Source organism: Gouania willdenowi, chromosome 10, assembly GCF_900634775.1.
Source record: "Gouania willdenowi chromosome 10, fGouWil2.1, whole genome shotgun sequence".
Classification (NCBI taxonomy): Eukaryota; Metazoa; Chordata; class Actinopteri; order Blenniiformes; family Gobiesocidae; genus Gouania; species Gouania willdenowi.
This window is the reverse complement of record NC_041053.1, coordinates 39,381,516-39,404,915: the sequence shown is the minus strand read 5'-3', so window position 1 is coordinate 39,404,915 and position 23,400 is coordinate 39,381,516. Positions and strand designations below refer to the sequence as shown.

The 23,400-nt window shown below is 38.3% G+C and overlaps 1 non-coding gene across 1 annotated transcript; it reads left to right on the top strand.

Moving 5' to 3' along the window:
- Positions 1 to 14,721: 14,721 nt before the first annotated feature.
- On the top strand, positions 14,722 to 14,940 carry LOC114471685 (small nucleolar RNA U3). Its single transcript, XR_003675009.1, has one exon. It is a non-coding gene; the product is annotated as a small nucleolar RNA U3 (small nucleolar RNA).
- Positions 14,941 to 23,400: the final 8,460 nt, after the last annotated feature.

The window sequence follows — 23,400 nt, the reverse complement described above, 5'->3', positions numbered from 1 at the left end:
ATGCTTACGTTAGCGTGATTGTTGTAGTTTGGTATCGGAGAAGAAAAACGGAACGATGCAAAACAAACAAACGTGGAGATATTTATCAGGTGATGAAAAACCTGAACTGTAAAAAGGAAGGCTGCTGCTGACTCAGGGGAAAACGTAGATGAAAGGATCTGAAAAGAAGAAGAAATTGAGGAGTTTTATTACTAAATGGATGTCGGGTCATGAGTGGCTGGTATTCCACCATTTGTTCACCTTTAAAATGTGCACTATACAGTTTGTTTACATTTGAAGGGCATGCACATTAGTAAAACATATTTTCTCTACAGTACATGACATTCTTAGTAATTATTACTTCTATTGTTTCTAACTTCAAACAGTGTTCCAGGGATCTAATTTTTTTATCTGAGTTAAATTTGTTTATTAAGTTATGAGAATATACTTTATAAAAGGTTAATTTCTCCCACACACCCAACGTTCCATAGTACATCTTTTAGGCATTGTTACAACATTGTTTTTAAATAAAATTTTAATGTATTTCTGCAATCAACTAAATTGAAAACTATTTAAATAAACATGAAAGCTTCAACCTATTCTGTGGCTCATATTGTAGTTTATTTGGCTGGTGGAAAATCTGGTTAGCTGGTAACTTAATAGCCATGTTGGCTGCTGATCTAAAAAGGTCATTTAAAGCCCTGGACATAATCCAAGATGGCCGCCCAAAGCGAGCGCTTGACTCGAGTCAAGACTATTTATTTAATAAGAGCTTTAGAAGACATGGATATAATGACAAGAGTGGATGGACGGAAGCATAAACATGTAGACATTCACGGACAAATTACACACACACACACACACACACACACACACACACACACACACACACACACACACACACACACAGACCACAGCAAATTTGACAAATATTGCAGTAAATCTGGTCAAAAGTAACAATAAAAAATTCACAAATTTTCTAAACGTGCACTTTATTTTAGGATGGTCCACTTTCCAATGGTTTCTTCCCTGTGACCCATGTTTTAGTGGTGTCTGTGTCTTGTAGCCAATCAAAAGCTGTTTTTCATCTTCTGTCATCGCTTCGTCACATTTTTGATGAGTCGCTGAATAAAAGGTTTCTTTTTGGGACGATCGTCTTCCTTGTCCATCAGCGCAGTGTGAAGGAGGTTTATCTTCTTCTTGTTTTCCTCCTGTATTTCCAATAAGCCGTCCCAGTCTTTCTGCCACTGGCTCTGCTGGTCCTTTAGGGTTTGTTGGACCTGGACCAGAGACTCTTTGAGGACATCAGTGTCCTTCTTCTGCTGGTCCAGGAGAGAATCAGTCTCATGTTGGTGACTCATAAATTTGGTCTTCCACTGGCTCTGCTGGTCCTCCAGCACTGGGATCAGAAACTCCCATTGGGTCTGTGGACTCCTTTGGTCTTCTGGTACCTGGACCAGTGAAGAACTGAGCTGTGTGAGCTCCTGGGTGGAGGTTCCAGGTTCTCTGTGAACCTTCACCTGGTCCTCAAAAAGTGAGGTGGAGGTTCCAGGTTCTCCAGGAAGCTCCACATGGTCCTCAAGGTGTAGGGTGGAGGTTCCAGGTTCTCCAGGAAGCTCCACCTGGTCCTCAAGGGGTGAGGTGGAGGTTCCATGTTCTCCGTGAAGCTTCACATGGTCCTCAGGGGGGGTTGGAGGTTCCAGGTTCTCCAGGAAGCTCCACCTGGTCCTCATGGTGTGAGGTGGAGGTTCCAGGTTCTCCGGGAAGCCCCACATGGTCTTCAACGTGTGGGGTGGAGGCTTCCGGTTCTCCGGGAAGCTTCACATGGTCCTCAAGGTGTGGGGTGGAGGTTTCATGTTCCCCGTGAAGGGTCCATTCTAAATTTATGTGCACCAGTCCATCCACGTGTACCTGCCTAACTTTCACTAAACTTATCTATTTTCAGTTGTTATATGTAGTGGCAGGTGTGACGTGAGAGAAGCTGCAGTAATCAGTGACCTTCAGTATGTAGAACCATCTACGTAACATGTAAACACTTAGATCTGACTGTAACATTACAGTCACTACCACCCTATGGACGGGTGTCGTGACACAGACTGTAACCCGACTAAATGGTGGTCTGTTATACACTCACACACTTACATACCTGCACACGTCACGTAGACGGTGATCGATAATGAAGCGCACTTGATCAACGTGTGTGCGTGTGTGTGTGTGTGTGAGACTCTCTACCAGGGACTCTAATCTCCTCCATTGGTTCTCACACACGCTCTGTGGATAAATGAGCAGCTTTCAACACAGCAGCCATCAATATCTTTCGGGTCCCGTCATAACTTCCGGGTCTAAATAGCGAACGGTCGAACTAACATGAAAATACACATTTTGAAATGTCACCAAATAAGAAACAGTAAAAAATATTTTTTCTCCTTATACTCAACATCCTGTAGATCAGGGGTGTCAAACTCATTTTAGTTTTTTATACGTCGTATAAATGATATATAAAGTATGTAAGGCGCCAACAATATCCAGGCAATAAGTGACAGATATCAGTCCCAGGAGGATTTTTTCTTTTACATCATTTTTTTGGGAAAATTATGTGAAACACTTTCAGGAAATCTGAGTTCTTTGAACAATTTCAGATTTAAAATGATTGCAATCCTCCAAATATTGTAGAGTTTCATTGAATTTGTGTATTGAGAAGGGCTGAGATATCTACAACTGAAATATTTGGTCATTTAGACAATGATTTTTGGTTTTTTTCTGTTTTTTTTTTTTTTACTTTCAGGACAAATTTGAAGGTCGAAAGGACCAGATTTGGCCCCCGGGCCTTGAGTTTGACATATGTGCTGTAGATGGATTTAGAACAGCTGTAGCATTAACCGCTGGCTTTGATTGGTCAAAGTAGGGTCTTTTGCCTCCTTTCTCTGGTCTTATATCTCCTTCTCCTTCTCAGATGATGAAAGTGAAACCGTATGTTATTGTCCAGCTTCTGCTTTAAAACTGTAATCAAAATAAAAGTGAAAATAGTTCTTATTATGTGGTTTTGTATGTTGTAGCCAAAAATAAAAAAGTTTGTTTTGAGTTTTATCCGATAGACGTGAATACGTCACGTTCTCCCTTCGTCCAATCAGAACCCTTCCCAACCTCCAGACCTAAAGAGGATTTTAATGAACGTGTTTCCATGTAAACCTCAATTCGTACCACGAACCAGAATACTTTCATTCTGAATAATTAACATACAGAATTATTAAAAAAAACTGAGGAAGATTTTCAGGAAGCGTCTTCATCTGGCTGCTGTTGTTAATGGAGGAGCAGCAGCTCTACTCTGAGCTCCTCTCAGACATCTGAGGCTAATCTTTCCCTCAGTGCAAAGTAAAGTAATTAGGACACTTGAGAAAATTGAGCTCTTAATGTGCTGAGTACTCTCAGCTTCCTCTTCACCAGAACACATTACTCTAAAGTGTGCACTGGTGCAGATGCTTCCATCGCCATGATCCAGTTTAATGGAACCTCGAGGATCAGATGATCCACAAAGAGCAGAGATGAGGTAGTTCTGCTGACGGTTAGTCAAGGAGTATTTCAAATGCCTTGTTTAAACAGTGGAAAACACGGAAACAGAACACATGGGGTAATACATTGCTTTGCATCACAAGCGTGGACGGTAAATTCAAATTAAAGTGACGGAGCGGAGATGATTCACATTGGAGCTTTGCATGCATATCTGCAACAGTCTTCCTGATCACATCCCAATTCTTCTTTTTAGAAAAAGAAAGATAGACTTTAAATAACTTATAGTGCACTTGTGACATTTTATGGCCGTGTGCACCGTTTGCTTAATATCATGGATAAGCTCACATTCTGGAAACCTCAGTGAGGATGAAATATACTCGGCCCTAAATCACAGTAGCAGAAACAATCACAGCAGCCTCCGTACAACGTCTTTCATTTCTCCAGTGAAAGCATGACGTCGGACGCAGAAACGCGATGCAGATGTGGAGCGCTCGATGACAACACATCAGCTGTTGTACAAGCTTCACCTTTAAGGTATCAGGTAAATCACATGTTGCACCACAGCAACATGTTGGAAGGAACAATAGGGTTTACAGTGGGTGCCTGAGTCCATCTGTTGGAGAAGAGTTAGCCAACATCTACGTGATTTACGTCCCGTATACGTTCAGCCTTTGCTGAGCTCCAGACTCAGATCCAATCACAAACATGGCAGGGTTCTCACCTGCATAGGGGCCCCCTATGGTGGGATGTTCATCCTCTACGGTGATGTCGCTCCCCCCGCACTTTGTTTCAACCAGCGTAGAAGGTTTTCCTGTTGTTTTAATCTGTACGGTCAGAATAATTTAGACACAAACATATATACATATATAATATAAACAGTGTATTTCATTATCTAGACAAAAAAAAAAAAAAATAGAAAAAAAAAAAAATAAGGAGTTGGGTGGGGGCGTGTCCATAACTGTCTTAATATTACCGTGGGTTACAAGTTTATACATATTATTTTATTATTGTGCATAGTTCCTGTTATGAATATATACGTGAGCTCCATCTGAATGATCTAACCTTTTAAATAATGATAATAGAAAAATAATAAAAATACAACTGGTTTCCAAGTGCATCCGAGCAGCAGAAACGAAGCTTCCCATTAAAGTTGCATTTCACAATTTCATGATGATGAATATTTTGCATTACTGTTATATAGTAAATAAAATAGAGAGCATTGTTTCCATCTCAGTTGGGTAAACATTTAAATAAATCAAAAAGTTATCATTCTGAATAAGTTGTTTTCTTATGTGCTCACTGCTTACAGATTATTATTATTATATATTATTTATTTCTCAAAAGGATAGGTAAAATTAGGGACACATTTCACTGTAGGGCTGGCTACGTTGTATATGACATTACATTATCAGGTTTTATAAGCGTGCAGGAGTAGGGGATACATGGTCTGAAGGGGTACGGGACTGTTAGTACTGCTCTAACTCCATTCATCATCACCTTTCACAAATTCTACTAATAACTTTTGTCTTTAAAGTAATGCTGGAACAAAAAAAACCCCAAAAACTTTAACTTTACTTCACAAAATTCCCTCAAAATGCAAGAAATAGTCATCTGTGTACCCCTCGTTTTTTGGTTATTCCGTTTTAAAACCAAAACAAAAATACAGAAAAACCAAACAAACTGTTTTAAAATTAAATCTTGTTCTGTTTGTGTGATATTTGGATATTTATGGGAAAACTATGACAACAGCTTCATGTTTTAATCTCATCACACAGAACGACCGACAGACAGACTTTTAATCTGCTGCGTTTGATTAAAACGTATCATATTGTTCACCTCACACTGATGCAGAGGTGTAATTTATGTGTCGTTGATGTTTCGTTAAAGAGTTATTGATGCTGTGAATATCTGCCAACTTTACCAACAGTGTAACGGTCCAAATAGTATCCAGATAGTCTGGTGACTGGGCGGAGTTTTGCTCCTGGTCCGGACATAAAAAAAAGCAACGCATAAGTCACATTACTGGTGAATTAAAATGTTATTAATACATAAATAAATCAAAACCAAAAAATAGATGTTACGTAAAACATGCACATGATATGGAATCAAGGGAACCAGAGGTGGTGTAATGAATCTACTGGTGCTCCTTGTTTTTGTGATCAACTTCTGCGTGTGTTGACGGCTGCTGTTAGCGTTATTTATAATGTGCAAAATACATTTCTTTACTGCCCTCAAAATAGCTGTAATTGTTTTTGCAAAAGCGTCAAATGGTCGAAGTTCTAACATCTATTGTTCTTCACACCAGCCTCACAGTCTATAGTCAGTCACCAGTTTATTTGGATACTATTTGGACCGTAACACCGCGAAACAAAACAACAGCGTGAGCAGCTTTTTACGAGCTAAAACATCCACACACTGAATGAAAACAGGAGCAGGACCAGAAAACTGCTGAAATACATCCTAATCAGTCCTATTGTGTGACGAGACCTGGTCCAGGACCTTCAGTTCTCGCTCTAATGTCCTCGTTAAATATCCAAATATCACACGAAACAAAACAAAAACGGAATAACCAAACAATGAATGTTTGACATCAAAACAAATGGCGTTAATAAACCAGCTGTTAGAAATAATGTCAACCCTCCATAAACATGTTTCTGCTGCTACAAGATGAGTCTGAAGGACAGTTAGAGTGAATGAAATCTCTATTATGTGGGACTGAAAGAACCACAATGTTTATTATTAGGCTCTTCAATGACCACAGAAAACAGCGTGGATCAACAAAACCTCTTTAATCTTCATGAGTGGCATCATGAAATCCTTTCAACTGAGACGAGACATGAAGGCAAAAATGAAAAATGATCTTCATTTCATGTACTTTTACTCTGTCAAAAAGCTTTGATGCCCCGCCACATTAAGAGCCTTTTCAGATGTTTCATTGTTGCTTATGCCAATACCCACTACTTTTATTTTGAAAGGACAGGAGGAATGTATATTAATATACAATTTATGAACAAAAGTATTTGGCCACACCTGGTTTTCAGTGTTTAGGTTTCGTATTTCCAGTTAAATCCAATCTTCATGCTTAAGCACAACAAGTCATTTTGGACAATGTGATGTTTACAAGTTTGTGGAAGAATTCCTGCAAGTGTTTTTTGTTCTTTTTGAATCATATGTTATGGTTTCATTTATTCAGACAACTGTTTTCCAGCAAATTTACATTGTTCTCTGACACGTTTTCACTGTCAACTGCCAATCTTCTTCAGAGGCATCTGCTGATCCCTTTGATATGTCCTCGACCTTCACGTAATAATTCCAGCAGGTTTTAATTATTACGCAGAAGTCAAGGACACATCAAAGCAATCAGCAGATGCCTTTGATTCCCCTATCCTTACTGACGGAACTATCAGGTTAGCCACGCCCACAAAGAACTCGCAAGGACACATGAAAATGACCAGTAGATGCCTCTGAGGAAGACTAACAGCTGGCAGTCAAAACACGTCAGATTAAAGTAAATTTTGAACAAAATTTCCTGAATAAATGAAACCTTAACATATTATTTTAAAAGAGTCTTTTATTCATTGTTGAATGAATTATGTTTTATTTCTCATACCAGCATTCTTTACAAAAAACATGTGACGCATATTTCAATTGTGGTCAAAATTAATTCCAATTGAGCCCATTTCAAATTAGAAATCATAAAAGTTTGTGGTCTAACCTTCACTTGTACATGAAATCCATGCGTTGTGAAAAATTGTGTCCTTCAGTTTTAAAAATATCTCTGTTTAGTTTTTTCCTCTTGCTTTGATTGAAAATCCAGATTTGCACATTTTCTCAGTTTGATTGTAAAAAAACAATACAAACAAGAATGAAAAAGTTTGTAAGTAGCACAAGAATATGTGGACTCACTAGCGCCCTCTGCCATGAGTCACGAGTAATGGTTTTATGATTAATCTGCAGCCTAAACACGTGACAGAAATACATGTTGTACTTAATCCAGATTATGGAAAAACAGAGCATATAATCACAGGTGTTTGAAAACGATTTATTTTCAAACGGGACATGCTGACATTATATCAACAATTATTATATTTTATAATTCATTCATTCACTTTCTTTTTCTTTCCCAAAGAAGACAAAACTGATTTTATTCAAGACCTTAGTTTTTCTACAATGAGGAATGTTTAGATAAAACTTACATATACAGTATATGTGTTTGTTGAGACCAGGGTTGGGGTCAATTACATTTTTCAGTTACAATTATGCTTTAAATTACCCATGTTCAATTACAATTCTATTACGATTACAGTGACCAGCTTTTTTTCCTCCCAATTATAATTAAATTACAATCACTTTTTTGTCCTCAAAAAGTCAATTACAATTTTGTTTCCAATTACAATTAATCACAATTACTGAGCCTGAAACAAATAACGTATTAAAAGTGAACGTTCGTCTTGTTAGCTTTCTGTTAGCATCTCTGATGCTAACAAGTCCTAAAACAGTTGTAAAATACACTAAAAATAAATATCTATAAGCATCATCTATATTGGTTGCTTTGTTAAGTTTCATAATCAATGAAAATACAAGTTTTAATGATTTTGGTGTGTTTGTCTGAGCCTTTTTTGTGTCACTATACCACTCTATTTAATTATTTTTTAAATGGTGAAATGTGGGAAAACTGGATATGAAACATATTTTATTAATTGTTGACTACATACAGTATGTGTAGAACTGTATATAGAACTGTAAAATAGTTCCCCAGTTTTGTGTAAAATTATATTTTTTCATTTTTTTATAGAATTTCCAAGGCAATTACAATTACATAGTCAATTATCTAAACTCAATTAAAATGTGATTATTATTATTACAACAGCAATAGATTTTTTTAAATACAATTACAGTTATGATTACCCATCAATTACTAAATTACATATATAATTGACCCAAAGCCTGGTTAAGACCACATCGTGGTGAGAAAACCTTTAGACTGAAAAAGGCCCAGACCTGGATGTGAACCCATGACATCCAACCACATGTAAACAAAACACACACAGGAGCAATTATTTCATTATCAGGGAGAAATCCATCAAATATGAGCCTTTAGCTAAATGTGGTTTGTAACGTAGCACGACTGAACAGGTGAGTCAATAACGCAGCCTTCAGCCTCCATCATCTCAACCTGGACTCCATAAACGTCTGGTTGAAGACATTTTTTCATGGTTCTGCAAAAGGATTGGTGGACACTGGGAACCATCAGTGGTGAGGAATGTTTTTCCAGTGCCCTGAAAGGTTCAGATGTGTGTGTGTGTGTGTGTGTGTGTTTCTGCAGATCTTTTTGGCTGAGTCGTGTACAACACCAGGAAATGGAGACAATGTCTTCCATCCAAACGTACTGATTAATAAAAGGCATCATTAATGTTACACTCGCTTTCCCTGGACAAAGATCCAACAATGTGACGCTGTCAAAGGGTGATTAATGTTTAGATCTTCTAAATGTTGCCTTGGTTTCTCATCACGACCAGCATAAATATGACATCAGTGTGTATTCAAGAGTTTATTGAGGGATCTGAAACAATTAGCAACGAGGAGAATAACATGCAAATGTTCAGTTAGCCAATACAGAGAGCAAGAACAGGCCTCAGAGATGTTACAAGTGTATCATCAACAGACATTTCTCTCTCCTTGAGTCACCAATGCACGACCATGGCCTGAGATAATGTTTTAGAGCCTTTTATTCAGGAAAGGCTGCAAGAACACAAAGTAGAATCCTCCAAAGTAGCAACAATCCTCACAATAATGAACTTATCATTTAATTAATCAGACCTGATAACACATTCCCGCCCCTTTATCCTTAGGCTATGTTCACACCGCTGGTCAATTCTGATTTTTTGCTCTCATGTGACATGTATCAGATTTTTTCATGTCAATGTGAACAATACAATTACGATTTTCTCAAATGTGACCCAGGCCACTTTCATATATGGATATAAATCCAATACGTATCTGATATTTTCAGGTCTCATTCTATTTGGTTCCCAACCTTTCTTGTCTAGTGTACCCCTTAACATGAGTACCCCCTCACTCATACGTGTTCATGATTCTCCAAAAGTAGAACATAACACAACTGAATATTCAACGCATGTCATTTTATTTCATCTTCATTAATTGAGTTCAGGCATTATCTTCTTATTTAACTCAATTTAAACATAACATTATGTTGCCTTCAAGGCAATAAAAATGATAAATATTAAACGTTTGCATTATTAATATTGTATGATTATTACTAATATATTATGATTATATTGTTATTAAAGGAAAATAATTAAGTTGAAATTAGAAAAAAATAAGAACAGAAATAATAAATACAAATCAAACAATTAACCTGCCTGTGTTATATATAACTTTTATGACATTTTATGACATCGCACACGTACCATTTTGTTGACGGACTTATGAAATGACTGAGAATGTTTTTTTTATTATCTTGGAAATAAATTTCTAATTTTTCACGTACCCCCTGCAATGTGCTCACGTACCCCTAGGAGTACGCGTACCACTAGTTGGGAACCACTGCTTTACGTCATCAAACTGCGATAACGCCACACACACGCTAGGAAGCGACGTCTCCATGTTTACTTCTGTGAACCAGAGGTGGGAACAAGTCTCAAGTCATGTCACTAAAGTCCTGAGTCAAGTCAAGAGCACATAATGTACCACAGCTAGTGCAATTTCACAAAACAAGTTTATCTAACTGATACAAACTGAATTACGTCAATAGAGAACATATTTGTCAAATAACAGTGATATAATCTGATAAAATGCTTTTGTAAAAGAATCAATCCAGCATTTTTTTAGATTTTAAATTTTTCAGAATTCCTCTGTTAACCAAACAAACAATAATCATACTGGGAAGTAGAATGAGGTCAAATGTTTCCAAATTAATTATTAAATATAATACAACTTGTGGAATCATTTTCTTTGCTAGTGTGCGCACACATGTCTTCAGCTGCTTCCTGATTGGCTTGTCAGTTTGTTTAAAGGTGGACCTGTCAATCAGCAGTGGTTTGAACAGACTTACTGCTCATTCATAATAATTTCATTTTATGAAGTCAAGTCTTACTGAGTCTACAGGCTGAAGTCATTTGTTTTCAAGCCTAAGCCTAAGCCTAAGTCCTTCGTTATTTTGTCAAGTCATATCTAAAGTCATCAAATTTGTGACTTGAGTCAAGTCGAGTCCACGTCTTGTAACTAGAGTATACACCTCTGCCTGCGTTCCCTGATTTGGGGAAATTACGTGAAATAATACGAGGAAAAATTGCTAGATTTTGGAAAAATTTAGAGTTCTTTCAACAATTTGAGATATAAAAAAAAAAAAAAAAGCTCTTCAAATATTGTGGATTTCTATTGATTTTTTGTATTTGGATTGGCTGAGATATCTACAACTGAGTTTGTTGCTCATTTACAAAATGTTTCATTTATCATTTTTACTTTCTCTAGCGATCCTAATTTGATCTTCTAAAAGGCCAGATTTGGCCCCCGGGCCTTGAGTTGAACACATGTGACAGCTTCTGACCCCCTTATTCCTGTTCAGCGTCACAGCAGGGATTTATCAACGCTTAATTCCAGCTCTAAACTGGCACTTAACAGAGTTACATCATATCTACAATCATTAAAAACTATTCTTTTCTTCTTACCGTGGGACTAATTTGTCTAGATTTTACACCGTTATGGCCTATATTTGAATGAATTTGAAGATAACAAAACCTTATCACTAAAGATTACATGAAAGTAGGTCTTTGCACATCACATGGACTCAGATTCTGGCAGATAAATGTGAGGTCTCTGTCTTTTCACAAGAGTAGAGTGTTCACAGAGGGAGAGGAAGGATACGCACTTTGTCAGTATGAAATTTCAGTGTTACAGTAGTCCAGCCAATACATGTGCAAAACAGCCATAAATCACACAACTGCTCTCATACCGAGCTGCGACCGCAGCAGCAAAGTCTTTCTCCAACACGTGTGCACCTACACTTCTCTACCAAATGTGCAAAGTTCTGAAAACACATGACGGAATTTTGCATCCTGTCAACTTCTTTGATCCAGACCTTTTTAGTTTGTTACATCTTGTAGAGAAACATGCTGCAATGTACAGATCTGCTGCTTTGCTGCAATGATGCAGACCTCCACAGGAGCTTTGGAGCTGGCCCTGGAGCTCCAGATGTGGAGTGGAATTATGGGGCAAAGCCAGAGGGGGTAGAGGGACTCCATTTGAGATACTTAGATGTGGGTGACTTGAGGAACACAGCACATGAATGCACTGTCTGTTTTGGCAAAAGCAGTTCTAATGGTTTCAAGGCACGGGTGGGGGGGGGGGGGGATGATATCAGACCTCAATCTGTGAAGCTATTTTAGATTTTTCAATATGTTTTATCAAGTAGTTACCTTTATCCGGTACAGATACTGTGAACAAATCAAATGCCTGCATTGTTTGTTTGCGTACGCTGTCTGTGAGGACGTCAGTGTTGTGAGGAAAACAAGAAGAACAGCAGATGAAGTGAAGAAAGGCTAGATGGATAAAAACAGCTCATAAGAAGAAATGTTTATATAATTTTATATTTATTTCTTCTGCCTACGTCTGCAATCTGCAGCATAAAGTTGTAAATGAACCTTAAAGTGCAAGTACACCCCCAGGTTTTTGCTGACCTGACCCTTGGGGGAAATTAAAAAATGCCTTGATTATGGGCGTGGCTTTTAAAGTAGTTAAGACAGGCTCAGTCACAGCAGCCCTGCCCCCACAGCTCTGCACAGTTCCACATGGAGCTGTCAATCAATGCTCACTGAGGACTGTGAGAGAAGGAAACCTAGTCCCTCCTCCCATCTTTTGTAGAAGGGGCGTGGCCAACAGTGACGGCTAGTGATGTCACTGATCTAATCTCAGCCAAGAGCAAAATTAAAATGCAATAACCATAGAGGGCAAAAAATCTTCAGCTCTACTGCTGCCATCTGCGAGTAAAGCTGTGGCAGTTAAGACTTGCCTGTCAAACGTGCTAAATAAATACACAGAATCAACCACCGCCAACAGCTCCATATAACATACCAAAGATGTACCTCCTTACTTTAACTTAAAGGTCCAGTATTATGCAATTTTTCACACATCTCCATTTGTTCTAAGAACCTCAAAAACATAGTATTTGAGGTTTATTTTCCCAAACTCGCCTTTTTTCCAGAGTTTTAACCTCTGAAATATCACTTTCATGACGCTTCTAAAAACAGGCAGTTTTTGGGGCCTTCATGCATATGCAAGGTGGGGGCGTCTGTCTGCCTCTTTAAGCTAACGTTTACTTTTCACCAACTATTGTGAAGGTGAATTAAAAACACCTTGTTTAATGAGTAACTAAACCCCTAAACCACTTTTTTTGGTATGAAGTAGTGCTGCTGATTGATTCTGGTCCAACTCTCAACATTTTATTAAAGTATTTCAATTTGGCATATTTAGTTGTAAAATGTCAGAGTCACTGCCCTTTATGGGTTGAAACTCTGCTACTTCAATTGATTTTTGCAATTGGCTGAGAACAAGACCATGTGAAGTTTTGGGACCAACTTGCATCACAAACAAGAACTGTTAGCCCCACCCCTTTTATAAAAACTAGCACCCGTGGGCTCTACAATCTGTGGAGAGTAGGTTGGATTGAGAGTGAATAGACAGTGATGTGTAGCTAGTTAGCATAGCATTGATTGTTCATTGGAAATTGTGTAGTATAGACGAGGTGTGTCTTAACTACTCCACGAGCCCCGCCCATAATCAAAGCATTTATTTAATTTCCATCCTAGTGGCAGGTCAGGAGAAAGCCATGGTTTCGTTACTCTTAATGCAATGCATTGTATTACTAAAGAACAACCTTCACAGATACTCATAAAAAGCTTAAAACACATATTTATGAATGTTCTCTCCTACCAGGAGGAAGAAGACCACACACTCAATTTTCTCCAGGCTCTAAGCCTCCAGCTTAAAGGTTATTTAAGTTAAACGTACGTTCAAACTTTGCAGCTACCAGGCAGAGACCTGAAAAGTCTCCCAACCAAACGCTTCTGACAGGAAAAAAAAAAAACCCTAATGAATTTTTTCCGACTCCTCGTCATCATTGCACTCCCATGACTCCAGCATGAGGATATGTTTCCAGTCATGCTTTGTTTATTGGTTGAATGTGCTCGCCCTGCAGGAATTCATTGTAATTTTTTGCTGTTCTCCTAAAGATATTTGATACAAGGCAGGTTTTTATGTCCGTGAACCAAAGGAGCCAGCACACTAATTGCCTCCGCTGTCAAACCCCAAGACCTCTGTGTCTTTTCAAAGTAAAATACATTTTCTCTAATAGTTGAAACTCTTGCTCTCTTTGGCCCCTGCTATCTACCATACCAGGAGTGTTTTTAGTAAACAATTTAGAAAATGATTAGCGGATATACGATACATCTAAGCACTCCTGAGCTGAGATCTTAGAGGATTATGTTGGAAGAAGACTTCAGTCATGAGGGTTTTTATCTCTGTTATTATCTCACAGGGTCATTCCCAAAACATCAAGCATCTGGAATTGGCTGCAGATGTGTTTCTCTAAATGATAATCCTGTCACTGTTGACTTGGGAAGGGTGAAGACCTGTTGATTAAAAAGGAATTATGATCCGTTTCCAGGGATTCGATTGGATTAAAGAAATGTCAACATTAATGAGAAGCAACAAACTCGACAATGATAAGAACAGTTGATTTCTAATAATATTCACGTGTGAGAAGTGTTGGAAAGAAGGGTTAAGGGCGTCGTCCAATGACGAACTAAAGGAGAAGCTTTATGTTGTTTTTAGTCACAGTTTTACTACAGTTAAAGGCCTGTATTAAAGTGCTTTAGAATAAGCCTTAACCATTGTAGCCTTCCCTTTCAATCATTCAGTCGTGTTGTATGAGCCAACTTGTTGCCTGGAGCTCAGAGAAATCCAAACACAGTTACTTGAAAAGCTCAGAGAAACACAACAAAAGATAAGGTAAAAACCCAACGAGTTTTGAGGTCTGCTCTACATTCTCCAGCTTTTGTTCATGACATTGTACCAAAGCAGATGCATCAGGAGTTATTGCCAGCTTGAACATCTACATTGGTGAGGTTTCTTGGGGCATTCGGACTCAAGGTTTTGAGGTATCTCTGGTCTGTGACCACAACGCTCAGGCGGGTGGCAGCAGAGGCTTTTTATAAGACTATACTTTCAGGGATCATTTCTTGAGTTCTTGACTCGAGACATCTGTTTCAGAAGTGTCTGGTCTCGCTACCCACGACAAGTCGATTATACTCCTTTCTGAGCAGCTGAGAAGCGGGCAGAAAGAAATGATTCAGTTCATATTCTCTCTGCCCTTGAGGATCGTTCTTGGTTCTTTTTAGGTACTTTGAGGTTGATGAAGAGCTTTAAAGTAATAAAGTAAAACATGTACAGTTGGTGGTAGAGGTTGAACACTAAAGTTGACTAGTTGACTTTAGTGTTGTCTCGCGACTCTGTCCTAGTGACGTCGCCTAGTCGCAGTATCTGACTTTTACCCAAGATGGCGGCGCAACACAGCAAACAAAGGTCCTAGTACCCTTGCACGGCAAAGCAGCACAATATCAAGCGTTTCTCGCTTCTTCCTGGTTTGTGCTCAAACTGCAGCTGGTAGGCAGATACTACGGCTAATATACATGCTAATGTTAGCTGTAGTGGTAACATGTCTGTGTATTAAGCAGATCTGGAAAACATCAGCGAAAAAATCTGTGACTGCAGGTGGCGACAGTTCCAACCCCTGCGGCGGACATTTACGTTTGTAATTCTACTCCAGTCTGCATTTGCTTCACCCACCGGAGCATCATGTTTAAGGGGGAATAAATAGCTCCTTAATAGCTACGAAGAGGTTTACGTAGCACTCTTCTTCTCTACCGCTGAGACGCCACAGCGTCACAGATTTTTTCGGGTCACAGACTTTGGCACTTCTGTGGGTCTGCTTGTAGGTTTTTCTACAAATGTGTGTATTATTGTTATCCAAATGAGCTATCACAACGTTCAGAAAGATTTATGCTCATACGTTGTAACTTTTAAACTTTTTGATTTTCTATTTTTAACTCTGATCCCATGTTAAAAGCAGATTAAACTAGAGTAGAGCTACTGTAGTTTTTATCTTACAATCTTTGCAAACAAATTATAAACCATTCAACCTTTATCACGTTCAACACTTTTCAACCTTTTTCCAACCTTATTGCTAATATCGAGCTATTGCTATGTTAATGCTTAGCTAATGCTATTGCTAGGGTAATGCTAATGCTAGGTTAGTGCTGACGCTAAGCTAATGTAAACGCTAGGTTAATGCTAATGCTAGCTAATATTATTCTAATGCTAATGATAAATAATGCTAGCTATTGCTAATGCTAGCCAATTATGTTGATACTATCTAATACTAATGTTAGCTAATGCAAATGTGAGTAAAAGTTAATTCTAGCTAATGGTAATGCCAATTAATACTAATGCTATGTTAATGTTAGGTTAATGTTAATGCTAGCTCATGCTAATGCTAGCTTATGCTAGCTTATGCTAGGCTAATGCTAAGCTAATGCAATGCTAAGCTAATGCAGTGTGACTCGAGGTAGCAGCTGCATCCTCACTTGCATTTTGTTCAGGAAATACAAATATTCTAGTTAGTTTTTGTTTTCATCCTGTAAAGTGTTTTGTATCGCTACAATATTTGTACAAAAACTCTTCATAAATCAAGTTGGATCTATTGATTGTGTCATGTGAGGGACTCTTCTTCTCTTTGCTATACTCTTGACATTGTTGCCCATCTTGATACTGATGTTCTTCTTCAACCATTACTGTTCTTGTATTTTAGTGACTTTGCAGACCTGCTGCTGGCAGAAATAAACCTGCACTGTGAAGTTTCTTCCTCCGTAATGAGCTTGAGCGGAAGCTGTTCATAAGCCACCACTGTGAGGAACATTAGAGCTCAGGGAAAGGGAATACCTGAAGGTTCAGTAAATATCGAAAACAGTTCACAGTCCTCCCCAGTCACCCCAATTAAATAAATATTTACTGTGTTTGTAAAGCAAACACTACAAAACTTTTAGCAGTGGCAGAAAATCAAAGCAAGTACACTGAAAGATATTCAGGTGCTATTAATATAAGTCGTTTATATCACAGTCCTGTGTTTTCACCGAATACCAGGGAGAACTTTGAGTCATGCAAAGTGCAGTTGGGATTTGTTTCTTGGACAGTCGCTGACTGCCTGCTATACAAGCGTTGTGTGTGTGTGTGTGTGTGTGTGTGTGTGTGTGTGTGTGTGTGTGTGTGTGTGTGTGTGTGTGTGTCATCAAAGCTACTCCTGCTCTGCTTTAAGCAAACAAAGTGCAATGAAAAACTTTAGGGAAAACTTTAGTCAAGCTGCTGGTAATCCAATAGTCCTGTTCCACTGGAACAGCGCTAGGCATTGTGACAACAACAAGCAGCAAAACAACATAGTTCGTATTGTCAAAAGATCATAAATTAAGCGTGAAACATCAAAGGACTGTAATATTTACAGGCAGGGGTGGACTGGCCATCTGGCAGACCGGACATCGTCCCTGTGGGCTGACGACCCAAAGTGGGCCGGTTCGCTTTGTTTTTTTTTTTTTTGTTTTTTTTTTTGACGAGCAAGTAGAGGCAGACATGGTAACAAAAAAGTGGCAAGAAAGGAATGAAAAGTGACTAAAATGTGCCAAAAACAGTCAAGAGTTGCCAAAAATGGGCAAATAAAGAGGAACCAGATGGTATGTAATGGCAAAGGGTAGCTTAAATGGTCAAAATAGTGAAAAAGGGCAAAAATGTGAAACAAAAATAGGCAAAATGTAGGGAAAAAAGGAAAGAAGTGGGATTCATTGGACAAAATTTAGCTTATTTGGATGAAAAGTGGCCAAAGACAATTAAAGAAAGTATACAGATTCGAGAAAAGTGACAAAAAAGGGATATTTATTAGCAAAAGGTAGCTCAAGTTTAAAAAAAGGTGTCAGAACTTTTTGGAAATGGGGCAAAAATTGGACAAAGGAAATTAGTAAAATGGAATAATTTAGTGGCTGATCTGGACAGAAATTGCCAGGGTGGAATTTTGGTCCCATTCCACCCTGGTTACAGGTGTACGATACGATACTAATGTTTGTTTTTACAGTTGAGCAATTTTTCAAATAAAGGGACAGAGGTCTGTGCCATGCTTTAGCTCTGCTCAAGTGCTTATTTGTCAAGACGTTGTCAGGCGGTGCAACGTTTCACAGATGTTCTCCAGTGAGAGTCTGGACTTTAACAAAAGTCCTGCTCTGTGACGAATGAATGACCAATGGTTCCCAGTGACACGTTAAAGAACAGACTGATGATTGGTTCCTGATACCAGAGGTGAAAGGAACCTTACAAGCATGTGACTGTAATTCAATAGCTTTTATGGATACTTGTGCTTTTTAAAATATATTTCTAAATAAGTCATTTTACTCGTACTTAAGTACGTTTTAAAAGATTCTGGAAGTTTCATGTAATCGGAATTTGAAGGATGCCAAACTGGCATCATTTTAATCATTGAGAATTTTGAGAAATGCAAGATGGCGTCCAAGATGGCCACCAAAAACAGCAAAAATCTATAATTGGTCCTAATTTGGTCAATTATAAACCGAATATGTAGTGTAACATATCAAATATAGGGTTTGCGAGGTCAAGGAATTAATTTGTAATGACCACAAGGTTGTAGGTAATCATTTTATTGAGTTATCTTCAGTCACAAACAATTTTGTTACACATGGTATGTTTTACAACACTACAAACTTACTTTATTGAGTAAATGACATTTATATGGCAACACAGCACAATTTCAAACCAGGAAGTCAAACAATCCCATCGTATGTGATTCATACAACTTGTTTTTTTATCGTAAATGAATTCCTTGACCTTGAGAACCTTATATTTGATATGTTACACAACATAGTCGGTTTACAATTATAGATTTTGGTGTTTTCGACGGCCATCTTGGACGCCATCTTGAATTTCCCAAAACCCTCAATGATGCAAGCTTGGCATCATCCAGATTCCGATTCTACGGACTTCCTTTACCAGAATCAGTCATAACCTGCTTGGAGGGTATTTTTGCAAGGTTCAAATGGAAATCAGAGTTTGGCAACTGAACTACGCTGACCTGTCGCTGGCAGGCGTTTCAAAGAACCTCCAAAAAACAAAAACAACCAGGAGCTGCAACTCACTGTGAAGCAGCACGCCCCAGCGTATTTATTTTCACTGAGGGACTCAAACTCACCATGGAGCTGTGATGATGCCAGATCGCTGCATGCAGCTCCCAATGCTTTGGCCATCAATGAAAACACATGCAAGTTGACTTGGTCAGAATCACACTGGGAACAAAAAGCTCCTTTGTAGCGTTGATGGCTGTTTGATATTGTTTCCACGCTGCTGTTCTGCTTTCAGACCCGACCAGTTGAATTCTGTAGGATCACACAGAACCATCCTAGACTGATGGAGCGACAGCAAATACTAATAATGAAAGGTAGCGTAGCGTACCCTGTGCAGTGAGGAGCTACAGTAGTTTTACATTTATGTTGAATAAATGAAGTATTTAGATCTACTCCAGGGGTAGAGCAAATACTATGCAAGAAAAAAGGAAAATACTGAAATCATTTGGGAATAATTACAGCGATCGCCACCTGAAAGTGTTTGGCTTTGAAACCACAACACATTTGGAAAGCAATGAATCTGCACTGCTTTGTAAACAAAACATTTCATCAAGTTGGTCACATCTGAACGAAGAACGGACAAAAAAACACCAATGTGATGTTCAAATGTCTGAAGACTGTGATTGACTGGATTCATCTGTGTTAGGTAGTGGCGTAACCAATAGGTTTAACGATTCCTATCATCATATTGGTTCATTTAGAACAATTCAATCTGAAATGATTCAGTGACTTTTTAGCCAGAATAAAAAATTCAGCCTGTGTGACTGTAAAATAAATCTCTGAGTACTGGACAGAGCAGGTGATCTTTCATAGATTCCTGATGTTTCTTGTAAGGGAATTGTTTATAAATTAATTATAGACATAAACAAACAGATAATGGCATATGTATTTTATTTGAATAAAGTACAACCAACACTTTGGTTTAAATTAACAGGATATTCATTTTCTGCTCTCATAGTAGGTTTACCTGACTGCTTGTTTTTCCAACATAAAACCAACTTGACTAGCACAGATCCATATAATTGGATCATAGGGATATAAATTGATGCATGGATTTAATAGACGAATAATTACACACTGATGGGTGGATTCACTAGAGGTTTAGGGGTATTAAAACGTGTGCAAACATCACTCCAAGTGCTAATAAGGGGTACAAACCCCAGGAATCGGGAAGGCACATCAGAATGCACCCACAATTTATTAAGCGCGTTTCTCTCTGATGAATACGTAACTCAGGCGGATCTCATAAGTGACGCAAATCAATGGGAGGGGGAAATGCAAACAAATGAATGCAGTGGGCACAATGCAATTCATCAAATCTGGAACTGTTTGCGGTGATTGTTTTAGCACCGGAAAATAGTTCGACTGACAAGCAGGTGCAAACACACACGCAGAGATCTGCTGCAGTAAATGTTGACACAAAACACAGAGGAGATGGACAAAAAGGCTCCAGTGAACCTTTCTCGCATCATAAAATGATTTAAATGAAACAATAGTCAACGTTAACAGTAACTGAATGAGAAAATAAAGTGTGAGTAAAGTGCGTGTGAGGGAGAGAAAAAGCTGCACACCCGCGGCGGTGCGTGTGTGTGGAGTCTGGTGTGTGTGTGACAACGTTATGGTGCAGAGAGGATGCTGTGCACGGAGCTGCATGGATGTCGCTATGGACGCACCGCTCTAGGGATGTTTTGAACGTCAACCTCTGGTGTCGCGTTGATGGAAGGAGCATTAGGCCAGAATCAGCTGATCAGATGTGTAATTTACGCAGTGATGACACAATGTTCACATATGAGAGTGTGGTGACACAGCACTACTCAGGAGGTCAGACCTGCTGGATGATGGTCAGTAGATCATCTTCAAATGGTGCTGATCGACTGATTGACAGACTGTATTAACTCAGATCAATGACAGATCAATAGGACGGTTTCTGTCCAAATCTGCCTGTTTTTTTTATGGTCTGATCAGAGCAAAGTTACAGTTTGTTTATTTACACACTAGGAGAGAAAAATAAATACCATTACCAGCAACACACAAAACGACAACAAAGACACAGTAAATGAGAGTTAAACACACAAGATCACTACAGAATACACAAAAATAACAGATAAACATACAAAACGACACTAAAAACACACACAATGAGAGAGAATATTTTAAATAATACCACACAACACACAAAAAATACTATAGAAATAAATCTATTCAGGGGGAACTAAATACTGTTAAATTTAACTGATTTACAAAATTAGATGATTTAAAAAATGTGTTATCACTCATTTTTTCACCTAATTCTGAGCAAATTGTCGTAGTCGGACATCAATCAAACGTAAGAGAAAGGGGGAACATGAGCCTGCTTTAATATATATTATATACTGTATATTAAATATTTAATATAAGCCGTAGGAGAGTCTGAGTGGTTTTTTGTGTTTGCCCTGTGATGGACTGGAACCCAGTCCAGGGTGTATCCCTGTATAGCACCCATTGAGAGCTGGAGATGGACACCAGCAGACCCCCATGACCCTAAACAGGAAAACGTTAGGACACGAATGAATAAATTCACTTTTGAACAAATGAGTTTTCTTAGAATTCGCACTTGTATTTGAAAGACTTTTGAATTTCCCTAAAACGCTCTTAATTAAATTGCGTTACGTAATGTTAATGGTGGTCTGCTCATATCTACCACGCTGCAGTAACTGCTCTTCAACAGGTCTGACCTGCATTGACTTAGCTTCAGGTTGATTGACATTATTAACTACAAGTCAGGGCTGGTGCCAGTATATAATTATAATTATTATAGGGTAAAAAAAAAACCCCAGAAAAAGTCAAGAAAATTCAATCCATTCATGTTAATTTGAATTATAGAAGTGTCATAATAGAGCAGATTTTTTTAATAAATGGTACTTTTTGGCTTTGTAGTGGTTTTAAACCAACACTCCAGTGCTGCTGCTTCCACTGAACCCAGATTGACATTAAAACGTAAGCCAGGAGTTTTCACTTTAATGGATGAGGACGAAACTTTGGGAATTTATTTCTGGATTTTTCTATTTTTTTTATTTTGGAGAAGTAGTCCAGGTACTCAGTGGAGTCCCATAAATCAAAGCAGACTTCATCCATCTGCAGCTGGGCGATATAACTGACACTCCTCATTTGAAAAGGCGCCCCTCCCTTGCACAATGGAGCTCACCTTAAGCTGTGGAGACTTCCACATCCCTCCCCAGTATCAACGCAGGCATTCAGCCAGTATTCATACACCTGGGCCGTTTGCAGATGTGGCAGAAAAGAAGAGTTATTTCTTCTTCCAAGTCCAGCGTCCAGTGCTGAAATGGACTTTTTTTCATCCTATTTCCTTTTTCCCCCCGTATCGCATCCGCCTGTCAAATAGCATATTATGCAAAGCTGCGTCTGAGAGGATGAGCACATGGTGGATAAATCAGCAATTTAAAAAAAGAGAAAATCCTACCAGGATTGTAAGTTGTCAGAGACGAGTCTGACGTTTCCAGAGTAAAGATGTGGGCGACAACGTTTCCCTCTGCGCTGGTTTTCTGTGCCACAAACTGAGAGGAAGTACAGTATTGATCCACTTCACAAAAACAATGAACGAGCAGATTTTCACTACTTCATGTTCTTCAGCTCAGGTGTTCTCAACCTTCAGGTCAGGACCCCATTTGGGGTCTCGAGACACTGAAAGTAATGTTAAATCTACAGTAAGTGTAAATGGTAAATCTAAATCTAAATGTTAAATCTAGATATCACGGGGGAAACAAAACATTTAGCTAATATGCAAATTCACCGTTTAGATTTAGCATTTAACATTTATATTTAGATTCAACATTTACCATTAAGATTTAACATTTAGATTTAGATTTCACATTTAACATCTACATTTAACATTTAGTTTTTAAGTCACCGTTAAAATTTGGCGTTTAACATTTACATTTAGATTCAACATTTAACATTAAGATTTAACATTTAGATTCAGATATTTAACATTGACATTCCATTTTTACGAGGAAAAAAATACCACAAATTTCACAAATATTGATGTAAATCTGGTCATGTTAAATGTTTTGCAACATTTAGCAACAAACAAATTGAAAAATGTTTTTTAAATTTTGCATTTGACCAGATTTACAGCCATATGAAATTAGTGATATTTTTTTCCTCATAAAAACAATGTCAATGTTAAATCTGAATGTTAAATATTAAATCTAAATCTAAATGTTACATTTAAATACAAAACTTAAATCTAAATCTAAATGCTGAATCTAAATTTAAAGGGGACATATCATGGTTTTAAATCCTTCCTTTTTAGATATAAATCATACAGTTGTGGTCTATATAAAGCGGAACTGCAATGCTTGGGTCTGAATTCCTCATTATTATAGCTCCACCCCTTTTCTACCCTTTTTCTGATGTGCTTCTAAGAGCAACTCGTTTTGGTGCGGTCTCTTTAAATGCAAATGAGACACTTCATACCCCGCCCCCTCTCCAGGTTCAACTCCAGCCTGCACGGCCATTTTTGTAGTTTGATAGAAGAGATACGGCTACTGTATGTAGCGGCGCAGAAAAAGTTTATTCACACGTTATTTACACAATGTCAACAACAGAAGACTTGTCCATCCAGCTTTACATGTTACAGCCAGAGTCAGACCTGGTGGAG